This window comes from Xiphophorus couchianus, chromosome 17 (assembly GCF_001444195.1).
Source record: "Xiphophorus couchianus chromosome 17, X_couchianus-1.0, whole genome shotgun sequence".
In the NCBI taxonomy this organism is placed as follows: Eukaryota; Metazoa; Chordata; class Actinopteri; order Cyprinodontiformes; family Poeciliidae; genus Xiphophorus; species Xiphophorus couchianus.
In genome coordinates, this window is record NC_040244.1 from 11,700,814 (window position 1) to 11,719,781 (window position 18,968).

General features: G+C 37.1%; 1 long non-coding RNA gene across 1 annotated transcript in view; it reads right to left on the minus strand.

Annotated features, from left to right (window-relative positions):
* Positions 1-18,084, minus strand: part of LOC114161173 (uncharacterized) — an 89,233-nt gene extending 71,149 nt beyond the window's left edge. The window contains exon 1 of the long non-coding RNA XR_003598955.1: positions 17,975-18,084. This is a non-coding gene — a long non-coding RNA (uncharacterized LOC114161173). The remainder of the gene's footprint in view (positions 1-17,974) is intronic.
* Positions 18,085-18,968: the final 884 nt, after the last annotated feature.

The window sequence follows — 18,968 nt, forward strand, 5'->3', positions numbered from 1 at the left end:
ATTTCCTTAGTTGGGGCATACTTAAATCTTGAAAAGCTACTAGATTTGCAATACCTTAAGCAGTTTCTGTTTAACATAAAACTAAATTGAAATACAGCTCAAAGACAATCAAAAATAAGCAGTCTTATTGTTAAAGTAGCTACTAGGGTTAAAGTAGTGTTAAAGTAGCTACTATAGCTGATGTCATGCAAAATTAAGGACATTTTCATGTCAATTTGTATTTAAGGAAATATCAACTTTTAAAATAAAAAAGGTATTTTATTCCTTGCAAGAGAAACTATCTATTGGAGTGTAGCAGTGTGCATGTGTGCAGCAGTTTTTCTAGAAAAAGTAGCTTTACAACAGGTGGTTATCGTAGACACACACGAGGCTGGACAGAAATTGACAATCTCCTGCGGTATTGGAGGAAAAGTGAAAAAGATTTCTTCAGACAAAGGAATTCAGTTTCATTTCCTTGCATATGTTTTTTTTAGTAGATGACATAAAATGAGAATAAATTGTTTGTTGCACAGTGTAAGAAAGACAATAGTTAACTTATGTAGAAAAAGAAACAACCCCAAAACTAAAGCTGCTCTATTTTGCTTGTGACATCAAGATGATGATTGCTGTTCCTTCATCAGTCTTTAAACTAACCTTACAGAAAAAGAAAACTATTCCAAATAGGTGACCTAAACGTGTTGTTCAATACCGATTTAAAAGAAAACACTTTACTGCAGACTGCTTTAGTGCCCCAAGGTACATTAGTGTCTATTGTTCAGCAAAGACTTTATCTATTGCTTTAGATAAGAAATGTGTCAGTTGTGAAAGTCTTTTATTTTATGCAAAGCAATGGAAAAAAATGACTTAAGACAATTTTACTTATTCCAGTCCAGCTAATATTTTGTGTATTGCTTAAGATTATTTTACAATGCCATAAATAATTAAAGGTTTAGGATGAATGACCATATTTCTCTTTTTTTTTAATTCTCCGGGGCATTTTTATATTGCAAGACTAGAAGCTTGTGCCCACACACCCTATATGGGAAAAAATGATCTTTTTTTTCCTCGCTCTCAAGTCTTCCAAGGTCAGCATACTTGTGAAAATAACTGCTGAGTTCCATGACAGCAACTAAGAGTGAGTACACCGCTATCAACAATTTGGCCTTGTGTTGGCTTTGGCCTCACAAATCATCCTGAGCTGTATTCAACACAAAATCAGAGAGTGGATGTGCCCTTCTGGGTAACACCAGCCCTATTACAGAGCACCACTTCATTCTCCTTCAAAAGCAATAGGTGATTTATTTCTAGACCCTCCCACTATATGGTAATGAAACAATTAGCCAGTGTACACAGTGATTTAGGAACAATTAATTAGCAGAAAGCAAAGCAGTGTAGCATATGGCCTTTCTCATCATTTCATTTTCATGTCTCCATTTGCATTATAGTTCTAGTCGACATTGAGAAATAGGAAAATAACAGAAAAAGTTTTTGATTCTTCACAATTGTAACCAGTCATTACACAATGGTTCTAATTAAACCATAATTTTAATTAGTAACCTTTTATTTTAACAATAAAAAAATATGAAAACTAATTGCAGACAGCAGGTGGGAAGGTTTATGATGAATGTTGCAACCACTAAAGAAAAAATAAGAAGTGCATAACCCAAGAGTCTGGAGCAGGAAACAAAGAAATAAGGAATCTCAGGTCAGGCAGAACTGCTGGAAAAACTCAGAATTAAACAGAATCTTGATGAGAAGATGGGGAGGATGATTACTGAAACTCAAAATAGGTGACAGAAGCTGGGAAACTGTGAAAAAAGTTAAGAAATTACTAATAAACACTTCAATTGGATCACTGAAAAAATGACTAAAAATAAACTGGCTATAAGTCTGACTTTTACATAAAAACTAAACGGAAACAATAAAACTCAGAAACAAGAGTGACTGAAAAACATGATGTAAGAGAACTCTGTTCACAATGGACCTAAACCACCAAAGTAAAACAAGAATAAAGTTATTAAGATTGTTGTGCCAAAAATCCATAATTTTCCAAGCAGGAATATGAGTGTTGGAACCACATGTGAACCAAGAGACAGAAACCGAATCCATGACAGTCTAAGTAGCAACACATGTTCCAGATTCTGATTTGATCTCTGTCTTAACATTAGATATTATGGTCTAATTTTGAAATTTAAAACATCTCTTTTTTGGCTTAATAAATGGCATTGAGATCCAGTTCTTGTAGTTTGCTTAATGTTAAATAATTGTTGTTTCTAGAAATCAAAGAAAGCTATAATTTCTACCTAAACCCGAGGCAACTGTGCATGGTTGGACGTCACTTTCTGCTTTCAATATACATCGAAGTGATCAGAAAAAACTTATTTAGATCTGCAGTTGCAATAAAAATTTTGACGCCTATTATCCTTTGACAACCTCATGTTTATTTTTTGTGTACTTTGGAATCAGAACCCAAAGTGCCATTTGGTGTCCTTATCCAATTTTAATATTATAATATTTTCTTTAGGCCTCGAGTTGTTTGGAAACCCAGCAGTCTGCAGTCTCTGCAGGGACACCTTGCTTTTGTCCGAGGTCACTTAACAAAAGGCAATGATAAGTATGTCCTCAAATTAAATGGAAACATGAGTTTTTGTGAATACATTATTAAAATTAGCAGAAAGGATTGATTTGAAAGTACCATTCATGAGAGTTTAACAACTTGTCTTTATTACGCAGCAGGCATCAGTGTGTGATAGACATTGATCACATCTTTTGCTATTTTTACACGGTGTAGGTGCTTGCATTTATTTTTTGGCAATTGTTTATTTCTGCTGTACATTTAAAAAGGCTAATGTCTAATTAGTTTGTGAAAATATATGCGTACACGTAACATATGTAGTACTTGTGTTTAATGCCAACTCAACAAGGAAAACAAACTTATATTTCTTTATCGACACTGCAGTTACTTTATAAGGCACACCTTGCTACTGGACTGCCTTTGGCCATTTGAATGCCTGATTTATGTGTGACATTGATTTAATAGTGTTCAAGACATTTCTCAAAGATTTTGGCCCATTTTGACATATCATCTCAAGTTTTTGTGATTTCCAAATTACAAACATACTGCTCCACCACAAAGGTGCTCAGTTAGATTGACATGTGGAGGCCACTGGAGTACAGTGACTTCATTTTCCTGTTCAAAGTCCCAGTTTGAGATTTTTCAAGCTTCGTCATAACGATGCGTTTTTCTGCAGAAAGTCACCATCATAAGGATGGGTACACCGCAGTTATACCAAGATGGAAATGGTCAACAACAATCCCCAAGAATGTTCTGGAAATTCAATGACGCTCAGCTGGTAATGAGAGGTCCACAGAATATTTACTACACCTTTACCAAACCACCCCCACTTGAACCTGTAATGCAAGACAAAAAGAATTGCTCACACCAAGTTATGACCCTACAATCTGAATTTTGCAGCTGTTCTAAGCCAATTTTCTTGAGACTGCGTGAACTGTGGTCTCAATTTTCTCTTCTCAGCTGACAATATTGGAACCCAGTGTGATCATCAACTGCTGAGGGTTCCACATCTGGCGTGTTGTTCAGAGATGATGTTCCTTGTGTCTTGGTGGCTCAAACAACCACTCTTAACACTGCAGGGTTTTTGAGCTACTGTTCTCTCTTCTCAAACCAGTTTTTTTTTTATTTTTCCTCTTAAAACACCCAGAAGCCAAGTGGTTTGAGAGACTCAGACCAGTCTGTACAAAAGTTCTAACTTTGCTTTAACATTTAAATAAAAATATAAAAGATATATAAAAACAATGAAAATTGATGGAGTATATTTAAATTTTAATATATGGATTCGAAATTAAAATCAGATCAGAACTAAAGATTTATCTATTAATCTATAATAAAACATCAAATGCAAATGGAACAGCATCGACAAAAAGCACAATTATAATTTTTTTAAAACACAAGGACAGAATGTGCTTTTCTGAATCTTGGATCCTGCATTGAATTGAAAAACCTTGGATATGCATTGAATTAAAAAATAAGAGCAGTCAGTTTCAATGTCAACAAGTCTCCAGTGCATTTTCTAGTCATATAATTACACCATTGTCATTTAAAAATTAAAACATTCCTATATAAGGGACGTATTTTTATCCTGTATTTTGTTTCTCTGTGCAGTTTACAGTGTTTTTATTCCAGTAACTTACAAAAAGGCTTCCAAGCATTCTCAGCAACTTGTAATGTGGGCAGGTGTAAAAAGAAGACACCAAAAATATCACTACCACTTACCCACTCAAAAATGGCCTTCAAGCACCAAGGTCTTACACTCATGTTGTCACAAGGGACACATGCTTTCAAATATGCAAATGCTCTCATTCATCTATATTGTAAGAGATTTAGGTTCAGCCTAAGGCATAAAATAGAAGCAGTTTTGCTAATTCAACCTATCATGGCTCTTTAACATCAATTTGTCCCTTATCGTTGTCCCTTCTCATGTCTTCGCTGAATCACTCCCTCTTATCTCTTTTTTTCCTTTTTCCTCTTAATGTAAGATATGTCTCCCATTTGCCCTGTCTTTATGTTTCTGCCTTGATTTACAACCCTCCCTGAGGGAATCCTGCTAATACTGTGGAATTAAGTCTATATTCCCATTTTATGGTGAACAGTAAAATCAATTTATCCCAGATAATTGTTTGAGTGAGACTATTTAATACAACTGTAAGCTAAAATTTAGCCATTAATATGTGTTATTGGAGTGTTACCCAATTAACCCAGTTTCAAATAACAAAATGCAACAAAATGGATAGCAGTAATTCAGGACTGATTCCGATGAATGTGCTGTTTTCTCAGGGTGGAAATTTAGCTTATACGCACTGGACCAAAACATTTGTTTTAATGTCTTTGAAAGTTACAAAGGAATCATACTTTTTCAAGACTTTATCATGATTCTGCGTCAATTTTCCTTGCCAGAATTGGTCAATTTCACGGCTTGGGCCCGAGGCAGACGTTTTGGGAGCAGCTTTGGTCTGGTATAAATCCTGGATACAGTTTGGCGCTCTAACAGCACACTGATCATAAAAATGCATCAAAACTGATTTTATGAATGGATAAAAGGAGTGAACTTTAACCTCAACCATACTATTTAATACATGACATTAAACTTACTAGGTTAAATTAATTTGAGTGATCAGATATCTATCCAGAATTAGTCCAGCATCCCTGTTGATGCAAACACAAAGTGTGTTGTGTCTCTGCAGCTTGCAAAGGGACATTTGACAAAATAAAAAACAATGTAGCAAAAAACTGCGGGTTTCAATCAATTGAGCTTAAGCAATGAAATTTATTGTGTTCACTACCATATCCACTGAATTAAAATTAATTATAGAGCATTTTTAATTGCATCTGTAGTCATTGTACTTTGATTAAACTTGTCCTGCATTCTAATAGAAGATCTAATGTGTTTCATCTCTCCAAAAAGTAGTTTTTTGTTCTTTTTTGGTTAAACATTTTAAAACATTCCAACAATTTCAATTAAATGTAAATGAAAAATTAATTTACTACATAGGCATAAAATATAAAGTTAAACCATATTCAAACATGGCATGGGGGATGTAGGGGATGATACAGTTTTCAAACAAAGCAAATTTGCAGGAAATCTAAATGTATCCCAATTCTTGCGTTTCAAATTAATTCAAGTTATTCGTCATTTAATCATTCCACCTCAATGAAAAAGCTCAAATGCCTCAATAAAACCCCCAAATTAATCTGATGTCAATGCCAGTAATAAATGAATGAGAGAGTGGGATTGTAAATGTAAATCTCGCAGTAAATCTGTAGAAGAAAGGTTTATTCAGTAGCATTTAAAGTACATTTTGAACATTTGCATGTGGACACCCTTGAATTTGCCGTGTTTATTTAACCAAGCCCTCTCTCACACTTAATATCTAGAGATATTTGTACATTTCATCAGGGTGTGACATTTAGCACTGCATAAGAAGGTCCCTGGAGCATCACAGAGCAAGCTCAAACTCAAGCCATGCATCACTGTTGCCTCCAAAACATAGAAATTAGCCTTTTTCATCATTACTTTTGGACAAGGTCAACCCATTGGTAAGGTTTATTGGCCTTAAGGAGACTCACTTGGGTTCTGACAGAACAATTACTCTGTGAAATGTGTGGGAGGGAGAACATTTGCTTGGTCTCTGGTGTGTAGTATCTTCAAAGATGCATTTCTATAGTCTTCATCATTGCTTGTGTCATTAAAGGGGAACTAGTGTTTTTCAAGTGTGAGGCATACAAGAGGTTAGATCAGGGAACGTTTCTTACCTACCCATCTCTGTTTATCTGTATTTACTTGAATGAAGATTTCATTTTGATAGGATTCAGGGTAATATGCAACACCTATGCTCAATATCAGTTTTTGTGAAAGTACTCACAATATAGATTTAAAAAAGCATTGTTCTTTGGTGAAATAATTATATGAAAGAGTTTTTTGACATCTTCCTATATGATTTTGATTGAAACTATCTGCCATGACAACTTCTTCAATGCTTTTTTTTAAAAATAAAACATTACCCTAGAGTTGATTTTCCATAAATGAAAGAGATAAAATTTTAGTGTCACCTACTAAAACAACTCTTCGGAGTATGAATTTTATTGATAGGATTAAAATAACAGCCAATGTTCCTGGAAATAAAATCCTGTTTCCCCATCTGCCTATAGTTACTCAAAAAACAAGATAAAAGAGGAATAGCACTGCAAATGCCAATGCATCTGACGCGTTACACTTCAGACCCGGAAGGATAAAAAGTCCCTCCAGCAAGTTTTGGTCTTTTGTCAGAGTCTCCTCCTAGTGGGACGATTACAGAAAACCTTCAAAGGGAAGTAACCCAGTAGGCAACCTGATCAATTGCCCAAGCCATGACAGCTGATCCCTTTCAGTGTAGAGCAGCAGGGGCTGCACTTAATGATGGAGCAGCTCTCATTACCTGTACCACATTTCTTCATATCCATTTTCATACATGCATTTTCAACAACTAACTTTCTCATTTTCTATATCACAATCTTTTTTCTGGCTTATGCACTACCATCTTTGCTTGTGGGAGTAGTAAACTTTGAATTAACAACTCAAGCTATATAGTTATTCTAGATTTTGGTAGGGTATTAGGAAAATGCATTTCGCTTCATAAAACACTTTACATCAGTGGTCCCCAAACTACGGCCCGCGGGCCAGATGCGGCCCGCCTCCACATTTGGTCCGGCCCCCTGAACAATACCAGAGTATTTTCATATATGTGCATTTTTATTTGATAAGTTGGACTTTTGCAATAAAATGTTCCTTAGTAATGAACTTTATTTATTATTAACTATTAGTTAGTAACTATTTTATACATGCATATAATTGACCCTAACCCTTTTTTTTATGTGGAGAACCCAGTGTTATTTGGTTATTATTTATTTCATAAATAGTGTTATTTCCTGACTTTTGTTCTCTGAAGAATCCAGAAAAGGTTATTTGATTGTGCTTTCTGAAAAACAATACATTTTTATGTTTAGCACTCTTACAATCGTCACACTCTTTCTGTTACAAACAGACCCCGGCCCCCCATCAGAGAAGGGACAAGTTATGTGGCCCTCACAGGAGAAAGTTTGGGGACCCCTGCTTTACATGATAAGACATATGATGCAAACAAAAACTGAATCCCAACCTACCTTAACTTTACCCTATGACACCTGAATATCCTCACTAGCAGTTGCAGTTTTTTGGCTGATCCCCGATTACTGATTTTAAAAAAGCTTGACCTGCCGATTTCGATACCATTTCTTTGTCTGAAATGTTGCTAAATACAGCAAGAAAGTTGCTGAGTTGGCAACAGTGGGGTGACTATTGTTAACTGCAAACATGCAGACATGATCTGGTGGGCCGATCTGTCAGTCAGATATCTCTCAAGGGACAGCAAAAGAGGACAGTGATTGACTTTTAGGCCAACCATTTGACCCCCAATTTTATGTAAAATTGGGGGCCAAGATCGGATTGAAATGTAAATATTGGTCGATCACCAATCTCCCAAAATTAAGGAAATCGACACTGGTACATCGGTGTACCTGTAGTAATCACTGTAGAACAACAAAGGATTTTACTATAATTTCTAAGAAATCTAAATGTAGACCTGCTTGATTGAAAAACAAAATCTAAACAGGACTGTGAGTTGGACTCAAATTCTAAATTACTTACACATCATCTGTACTTGAGGTACATAATCACATAATTCATAACCAGCAAATAATATATAGGTAAAGAATTTTCCATGGGTACCAGCCACGGCTATATTGTTACTGCTAGACATATTTACTACAATTTTCTCAATCGATTTTCAGCAATTAAATAGCAACTATGTTTTCTACACAATGAAATCACAACTGAAAAAAGTTGAAGGAAGCTGTCTTTGTTGCGTCACTTTTATTTTTGCTTTCTGTAACGTATTATTACAAACTTTTCAGCGACCATATGAAGTCTAAGCTTAGTACAAATTTGGAATACTTTAAATCAGGCCGTTTTGTTTGGTGTAAAACTAGAATAAACACATACATCTAAATCAAGACAACACAGACTCAACTTTGACTCATGTTTAAGTCAAGTTTAGCCTGAACATTGGACATCAGGTCTACTAATTATTGTGGAAACTATGAGTAGTCAATGTAAACTTCTTAAGCAACAAATTGTGAAAAATCTGCATGTAATGTGTAAGCATAATTTAGACAAAGGAATGATAACTTAGCATTACTCTACATCTAAAATGGCATGAGTACAGATTTATTTCCACATTGTACAGCCTGTTTTAGCTGCATTTTGCAACAAATGCATCCACAGCTTATTCTTGACACTGCAAACAAAATGCATTTCCAAGCTCTTTGCAAGACTTCAGACAATTATGTAGAAAATGTGTAGAATGAGATACGATGTGCTGTATTTTTTTCTGTAAGGTGCAATTTCACCAGCTGGCAGTGCATAAAAATAATGATTCACAAAGCTTTCATTTAAAAAAAAAAAAAAAAAAAGCTTGTCAAAATCATGTCTTTCTCAGAACTGAAGATACAGATCAGTCAATTTCAGCTTCAGTTAGAAATGCAAAATACTTTTTGACTGCAGTTTACCTAACATCACCATCTGTTAAACTGGCCTTTCTGGACCCTCAGTTTTCTCAAAAGGAGCATAAACAGGCTGCCATTCAAAATGCAAAAGCTTTTCTTTAAAAAAATAAATAAATGTATTTTTTAATGTAATGCAATTAAACCCTTTAATGTCGAATTGCAATGTCCCCACTGAAATTTAGTCACATTTAAGGTGATAATGCACATGGTGGACCAGATTGTTTTCTGATTTATGTTCTGCCTCAGAGCAGAGCACTCATTCAGCTCTGTTGATTGCACAGCAATAAGGCAAATATTTCTCTTTTTTTTTTTTTTTTTTTTTTTTTACAATATTTTGAATTCTTCTCGAATGTTTTGCTGCTGCTGCTGCTCTGCTTCCCGCTAAGCATAAGGCGTGCCCTTTAGAAATAACACAAAGATTTCAATAACTGCTGTTATTTAAAGCAACGTTTTCCTAAGGGCAACATACACAATCACAATCCAAAGCATTAACTGATCAAACAAGGCTTCATGATGTTTCTTTTGTAGGAAATTTAACCCAAAGCAAGTTACAGACCCCACACTCGTTTATCATCATCATTTAGTTTCCATTTCCAGCGCAGAGCTCAACACTGAACACAAAAGGCAACGGACTTTCTACCCATCTCTAGTCTGTTCATTATGAGATGTGCATATCAGTAAATCTGCCTCTTACTGTATTTATCTTCAAGTGTCAGAGATGAGCATGCACGCTGTCACTCACTCCCAACATTTCTCTGTTCGCCATCCTCTGTTCTCTCTGTGTACAGCACACGAGGGCGCATTGAGTCCCCCGAGGGTTTGGATCACATATCATCATGTTCACTGAGCCTCAGCACTCCACTTCATGAAAGACTCCAGTTTTGTTCCAGCATGTCACAATCCTTGTTTACTGGGATCTGCCTTCCCTTGCAATTTCATGGAGGATTCTGCAGTCAGTTCCAGTCTCTGTATTGTTCGGCTGAACGTGTATCTGAGAGCTAGCATGAGCGCTGGTGTTGTACCTTTCCGCAGCTTTGTAGCATGTCAGTATGCATGTGTGATTGTGCATACGAGAAGTTATCGCAGCTAGAGTCGGCTTGTGTAAGCAATCACACTGCTCAACATTTTTATTTATTAGGATTTTATGTGGCCAACCAACACAAGGTGTCCCATAAAATGAAAGGAAAAGGACAGGTTATGATGTTGTCAATTTTTTTGTTTACTAATGAAAATCTAAAAAGTGTACCAGAAATTTCTAACTCTCCCGCGGTCTTAACGGGTTCATTTGGACCCCCACAAGTTTTTTTACCCTGTGCACTGTCCGGCATGTTCGTACTGACCCTGCTTTTTATTTTTATTTTTTAATTGTTTCAGTTAGTGACAGTCTGATGGGACAACCTCTTCCTCCTCCCCGCTGTCTGACTGTAACATCTGCCGCGCTCGTCCTGAGCATCGTGCTAAGACTGCGGGAGTGTTAATCACCTTGCTTTACTTTTAAACCCCTAAATGAAATAAAGCATAACAGACTGCATTTTTAACTACTTCCTAAATAAATATTGTAACTTATGGGCAAAGGATACATTGAATAACTACTCTTTGTCCAATATGACAGAGCTGAAGTTATATTGTAGGGAAGAATGGGTAAAACATTCATCTCCAAACTAAATGTATAATGTAGATTCCCAATAGAGTATCCTGAAGTTATTGGTTGCAGTTGAAAAAAATAATTAATACCACAAAGGCATTATTTGGGCTAGCACTTCTATTCCTATTCCTAGGAGAAGACTGAACATCAACAGAATCAGGCCCTTTCATCACTACCAAGTGAGACGAGACGAAATAAAACGGGTTTCAAACCGGCAACCCACCTGTTACAGAAAGAGTCGCTGTCTGAAAATAGAAGTTCCGGATTCTCATTTGTTCCCACAAGTTTAATACGGATTAATTAATTAGGACAGCAAATGATCTTTTAAAATGCAATGAAAAATATATAGAAAGACAAAAATATGGAATGTAGTAAGTTGAGTTGGTTACTTCCATTGTCTTTGAAGTGAAGTCTTTGAAGTTTTGGTAAGACACAAAAAAGGAAAAACAGACTTGAAAGAGGATGAAACTGGAGAGACAGAAAAGGGAGGAATGAGAGAAAAGATCGAAAAAGACTGCAAAAGGATGAGGATGAAACAAGGTGCAGTAGAGCAACAAATGCTTGCAGACAGTAGTGGTGATGGAGTCTTGAGATAACAGATACAGTTTTAAACATGGTGCTTGAAAGCTAGAGAAAAGATATGGAGACAATAATATGATTGGAGATCCAATTAACATTTCAAAAGATACTGAAGCAGGATGTAATGTTTGCAGTGCATGAGCAGCAAACTTCCAAAGGTCTCATTTCATGATGATGTGTTATTGCACTGGGTTTTTTTTTATATTACAACAAAAACCTGATCTGCTGTTCAGCTCAGCAAAAAGGGCAGAGAAGGGAGAACATTTTTGGACAAAGTGTCATGTAGGTCTAATTAACTCTGTGTCACTATGAATGCTACATTCCCAGACAGCACCTTCTGACTTCCTAAGTAATTACTGTACCATAGAAGTGAATAATTTGAAAAGATTTGGGGCAGTAATTAACTTTGTGTGATCAAACACTATCCTGCTCTACTTCAGGTAGTCGGCTCTAACTAAGGCTGCTACCTGTGCCTGGCCATCAAACTAAGCCCCCTCATATAATGAGAACATGTCTGCTTTCTGGCCTCATAATTTCCACTAAATGTTACAAGCAGCTTCAGAAAAGAGGCAGACAAAATGCTATGCAAAACTTGACTACAGGTAATTTGTTCATGTTAATTTCTTCTTAGTTGCCCATGTGCATGGCAGAATCACAGCACAGCAGAGTGTCTGTAGGATGGTGTGTGATATGTGGAGTTAATGTTGAAATTAAAATCAGAAGATTCTCTCAAACAGGAGCTTTTTGTCTTCTTAGTCAAAAATGCCAATATTTGTATCAGAAACACTGGTTTTATGGTAAGCAATACGAGTGTGGTGATGCCTCATAGCATGAGAACTCATGAAATTTGAATGCTACCATATTTTCTGTTTATAATACGACTGACTAAGTAACTGTGTGTGAATACCGTTAGAGAAGTAGTTTTTGTAATACCAATTAATCTAAAACAGGAATGGTTTTGTCTAGCTGGGACTTTATATAAACAAATATCTCTGCAAAAGTGATTAAAAAAATATTGTGTGCATAGGATTGGTTTGAGAAAACTTTTCATCCACCTGAATCTACATATATCAGCGTTGTTTTAAACATGCCAAATGCAAATATGATTGTAGGTTTCAGGAGAAATGGGAATATGACAAAAAACATTTTCATCATAGGAGTATTAGTAGCGGTGGAGGAGTATAAATATCCAGACAACTGGACTGGACTGGAGACAACAGTTACACAAAATATTCATATGCACTTCTTCCTCCTTAGCTTACAAGAAGGACCAGAGTAATGTACTTATTGAGCAGTTTTGGTCCTTTGATCTTTGTAGCAAATGCTGCAGATCTTTGAGAAATCTGCGGTGCCGAGTGCAATCTCTTCTGAAATCCTCTGTAGCAACATCAGATCTAGCGATAGATAGAAAAACCCGAGCTGGAAAAAAGGCAGGTTGTTGCCTTCCCCGGGACTTCTAGAGACGACTGTCCAAAAAGGGGATTATTCATAAAAAAGAAGAACACTACGGACCACTCTGTGCATCCTCCTTTTGAAACAACAGTGTTTTCAGCAAGAGGCTTCTTTAGATCTGCTGTATTTCTGAGCACTACAGGAGATCCTTCCTGCCCACAGCCATCACACCATCTACACCAACTTTTTGAAGAAACTTGTATAATATGAGTCACAACATAAAATTTCTCCTTGAGATTAATATAGTACTTGTGAATTCAATTGCAAATGCCATATACAAAGTATTTTAAAACTCTGAAAACACCAGGACTAGGTAACTTTCAGTCCTATATATGCTAAAGTTGGTATTTGACTTAGTCTTGAACAAAACAATTGACACACTTAATGGATACTATTCTTTTATTTTAGACCTCTATTAATCTAAAATGAGTCCTCAAGGGTCATTGTTGTTATGTTTTAGCTCAGTAGCCCATAGCAGAAACTGTTGTCACAGTGAATAGTCCAACAAAACGTCCAACAAATGCAAGACATCAATCCTTTAGGAATGGAGTTATACCATGTTATATGGTAGCACAAGGATAAAACAATATCAACTGGTTAATTGGTTGGGCTATTTTCTTAAGGAGGCTTTTAAAAAATGCCCTGCTTGGATAATAGATGGTCCTTCAACAGCACCAGATCATTATAAATAAGATGCGTTTTATGTGTTGAGATAAAATACACTCTTTTAAAATAGTTTTCTAGATCCTAAACACAGCATAATTGCTTTTGCAAAATATTCATATGCACTTATTAACCAGAATGAGTTTCAGAGAAGAAAGCCTCTCCCATAAAGAATGGATTTAATGACTTAACTACATCCTTTGTACAAGCATCTTCTTATTTAAAAGAACAAACACAAACAGATGATAGATAAAAGAAGGTGCCCCTCCCTCCCACTTTATTGCTAAATGCTAGATATAATTTCGGGGGGGGGTGAAGTTGGTGTCAGTTTATGAGACTCAACATTTCTAGAGGAATTTGGGGGTTGGTGGGGTGCAGAGAGCAAAGGAAAAGCTGACAGTTAGAAAATGGAAAGCGTAGGATTTAGAAAGACAGAGAAAAAAGATAAATACAAGGCATGTGCTGACTGAGACACAGAATGTGCTGGAGTATCCAGAAATCAGCTTTTTTTTTCTAAACCCTTGCCCACCCCTCACCCACACACTCCGTTATCTTAACATGGCTGAAAAGAGGAAAGCAGGAGATTTGTTATGTAATTCTGTGTCTAAGCTGCTCACTACTTTTATATTTAGCTGAGGTCTTGTCTGTAAACTCAATCAGGTGGGCTTGTGCTCCAACTCTCTGTTTTCGTCTGGTGATTTTTATTGCTGGTAATAAGTTGCACCTGAAGAGCCACAGCACCATCTGTTGACTGAACAGAGAATAGCAGCAGAGACACTGGATTGTGCACCGAAACAAGATTTTCAGAAACTCTTGGATGCTGACTGGGTGTAATATTAAAAAAGGACAAAAGCTTAACACTTAACCTTCATTGTAAAGCTTAATATAAATGATTTATGTTCTTCATTTTATATTTAATGTTCTGAAGTGCATTCAGTTCTTCTCTAAATTCGGTTTCTAATCTGAGAATCTATTACCAATGTCTCATTTGCTGTGTCATTGCTGCCAGAGTCTATCCCTCTAATCTCCATCTTTCTATCATTTATCTCCCTATCTCATCTTCAGCTCCCTGTGGGCACTGACAGCATGAAGCTCTTATCAGGGGACTGAACAGACAGTCTGTGAGGATAAGCCGGCTATTCCAGAAACATGTTGATGAATTATTTTCAGTCAACTCGTGAGAATCAGTCATTGGATATCATACAGTGAGTGGTTGAAAACAAGTGCTCTAAATAAAAACAAGTTACAAATTTTTAATTGCTTCTGTGTCGCATTGGTTGATTTTTTTTTCTTTTTTGCCCAAAACCTACAGCTACATGTTTATACCATAAAACTGCTGCTGCAATAGCAGGTCTATAAGACAAATATTCTATTGTTTCCAAACCCTAATCATGCGTCCTTCCTTATGTACAGTGCTTACCACCTCCCCGATTTATTCTATTTTTTCATTTTAATCTTTCAGACCATCAAATAAATGTCAAGATATTCTGAGCAAATACAAAAAGGAGTTGGTTTTATAAAACATGCAATAATATTTTTTGGCTGCAGCAAAACGTAGTGTTTGAAGGCGGAGGGTGACAGACATTCAAAACGGGACGCTATGAAGAGCATAAAAGTTAGATTAAAAATAATGAACTAAATTAATTTAGCAATTAATCAAATTCATGAATAGCCATCTCCCATATCCAGTACCCTCCACCTCTACCCCCCCAGCTTAGCTTTGTGGCTCTGTGGATAAAATGTCTAGCCTAATAAGAGCTGCAAATTAACAGTGCAAGTGAGACTTTTTGTGCAGAAAAATAAGCTGTTGGCCATTTCTGAAAATGGCATTTTCTAAGCAATAAGCCTCACTCCACCAACTTAATCTTTTGAATCTCCCTGGGTTAGAGTGAAATCTGTGATACTAAAACTTACAATAAAATAAACTACTGCTCTCAATTCAAGGACTGTTTTTCAATTAGAGCTTGCAGTCCTTTCTGAAAGTTTGTGATGCGTTCATTGTGAAACATTTCCCAAGAAAGAACTAAACATTTAAAAGTAACCAAAAGAATATAGGTCTGACTAAAAGAAAAAATGGTTGCCATTTATATATTTAGATTTAATTTTTTTTCTTGGTACAAATGCTTTGAGTTAAATGTAAACAATGGAAAAAAGAAAAGAAAAAAACATTTGTTCCAAAGGATTTTCTTTTTGACATTTGAACAAAGTTACTAAATATTAAATGCTGTGTGTTTTGGGAGGGGGGAATGAAGTTCTATTCCCCCCTACCAAATGAAACAGAACTTCACTTCTTCATTTCATGAAGATGAGACTTAAAACACACACACATTTTCTCTAGTCTTAGGAATAAAAACACCATAAATGTCTGTCCTTATTCTTTCCATTTTCATATAAAGGTCTGTGCAATATCATTTCAGGTCATTTAGGTGGTTATTCAACTCATTTAGCCCATGAATGGCCCCACTTCTTTAGATTTTCTGCCTTGTTGCACTCTTGTTCCACCATTTAGAGTCTCCATTTTTGCACAGAAAAACTATGAAAGCATTTGTGTTTTTTATTTCTGCTCGTCACTGCAGAGGTTGTGGATAAGCTTGTTTTTCCCAATCAGATTTTAATGACTGAAATTAGCATGTCAAGGTTTCTCCTCCTTGCCTGCTACCTAGTCCAACCTGAACATCTTCTATCTTTGTACTGGGTCTAGATTTAAAAGGCTTCCTATTATCTTTTCTTGTTGACCCCAGACAAGTCCCAGGAGCCAAGGCTTGACTGCCATGAACTTCCCAGCTAAATAACCCCATTGTCTGGAACAAGAAGGGTAACATGTTTTCCCTGTAGGCTAGCCTACCTTTGTGCTGAGCCATTATCAAGATTGTCAGTTGCTCAATGTCCATTTGATAATTGGTCAACAGTGCATCCAAATCTGAATAGTAAATGAAAAAATGAGGTCTGAGAAACAAGAAGCTAAAATGAACTTTGTCTCATCTAGACGAACTTAACTGTCGTTCTCCGGGCCCACTGCCATGCCTGTTCTAGGCATTTTCTTAAACTCACACACACTTGAGTGATTGACAAGCTTCTGCAGCACTTGGTGGCATGGTGTGAAGGAAATGCAATCACAGAATTAGTTGTGTTAGAGCAGGAACACATCAAAAATTTGCAGGACAGTGGGCCTTGAGAACCATGTTGCGCTATTATTTGAGTAGCACAGGAGAAAGAAAACTTGCTCAATGTTGTTGAAACTCAGCAACGCCATAGTGTCCAATACTTTAAAAACTACCAGCCACACAGAATAAGAAGATTAAAACACCAAAAGGGCATCAAGAGAATAAAAGTCTCTTAAATATAAAGCAAAGTGTAGCATTAAAAGAGTGTCATTCTGCCATCTTCCCTTGGGTGTTCATCAGCAGTCTTGATCTCTCAACTATCAATCCAGCTCAGTTCAGTCTGCCTCTGGCATCTCTCCTAATCCTCTCTCCACCCTGTCTTTTTAACAGTCTCACTTGCACTGTTAAAAAGCCTGGACGAATCCACACCATCCAGCATACGTGCATAGAACCTGTTGAGTACTGTGCTTCAGCTTGTGGGAGTATTTCTGTGGATACACAACAGGCCTCGCTATTTGCAATCTTCCCAGGGTCACCTCTTACTCATCTCCAAAATGCTAGTTCCTCACCCTCCCTCTGCTACTAATAATTGCTGTACCCTTCCCATTCCTGCGGTTTGTCTCAGTCTGCCGACCAGCTTGTCCCCGGCTACTGGGCTTGCTGGTTTTTTCCCCATCTAATGGCCCCAGCTGCTGGCCCCAGCTTCTGGCTCCAGCTGCTGGAACCGGCCTCCTTTTGCTCTGAACACTGGAACTGGCCAGCTGCCTCTTTTGGTCTGTCTCTATCAGCCCTGCTGCTCACTCCTGTCGGCTTGTCAACCTGCCTTTTATATTTCCGGTTTCTCCTGCTTGCCACTACAGCTGATGGAAAACACCGGTGCAGTCAGTAAGTGGAAGCCTCAGGCTTGGGCAGTGCAAGGGGAAAGGCTCAAACCTCAACAACATGCATAAAAACAGAACAACATAAACATCCAACACAGCAAATGTAAATAAACCCAATGTGGGAAAAAAACCCTGAATCATCCAAGTACCACAAAAGATCATATTCCCACAAGAGAACTACAGCTGTGTAGGATAGCTGGGCTCAACCTTAGAGGAGCTTTGTCATGTAGAGGGAGATAAGAGTGGAGTCAGTGCCTCACCGCATCAAAAGGTACCTATTGAATCCAGATGCTTGAGCCCCTTGGGTACCTTCCTTTTGGTTTGCAGGGTACATCCAATTAAAGACCCAGAACTGATGCAAGCTCTGGGTTTGTGCTGAAGTTTTCTGAAGGTTGGAGAGACCTCTTCTAGTCATACCAACCTCTCAAAGTATTTCAGCGTTCACACATTGGGGTTAAAAGGTTTGCCCCAGAATATGTAGATATGTGGTGTGGAAAGGTGGAATGTAACTCACAATATTCCAACTGCAAGAGGACTATTCTTTCCAGGGAGTCACACCCGCTCCAAAAGGCTCCTGTTGGAATTGGGATGCTAGTCTAAGTCCTAGACCCACCACCTCGATGACGCAATCTGTAAAAAGCACAAAACAATACGTGAATAAAGAGAGCTTTGTTTATGCAGCATTGTCTTGTCATTATTGTGTTTTGCAACACAACTTTTCATAATATCACACACGTTTTAACTGACTAATTCACATCTTCAGACATGAGGCAACAGGATCACACCCGCCATTGCAACAATTGATTAGAGTGCACCGGTGCAGAAACAGACATGGTTAAGAGGTGAATACGGACCAATAATTGGCAACAAGTATCAGTGGAATTATTCTATCAAGGGTTACATTGGATTTCTGCCTTTTCCCCAGAAAGGCAGGGGATTTCAAACTGTGTCAAATATTGAGGCTGACACAGATGCTCTTATTGTCTCTGCCACTTATTAGAAGCCTCCTTGTTCCCATTTTTAAATTTAAGCAATCATGTCCTCTGCAAGCTGAGGAGGCCATATGCCAAAGCTGGGATAGGTGAAACAGGATTATCAGAATCTGTTCAGTTTGTTTCTTTTGTGTTCACAAAGAAAAATTTTGATGCTGAAAGATACTCAAAATAATTGGTTTCATTGGGATTGTGTGCGATATGCTGTTCTAAAGACTGGAATTTGATCTCACTGGAATAATAATGTCCACAACTTATGCAAAGAAAATGACAACAACTATGACACATATTACAATGTTTTCTTTTTTTGCCATTATTTATTAGTGTATTTATGGATTGTGCTGTGTGACCCGTTAGGTTATATGTTGTTGGTTTTGAATGATGTTTGATTATTTCAACACTTCTCCATTTTTGCCAGAACCTAAGCCACAATCTGGATAATGATGCATTTGCTCTGAAACACATAAACACACACACACACACACCCACACACATAGATATAATTATGTTACATGA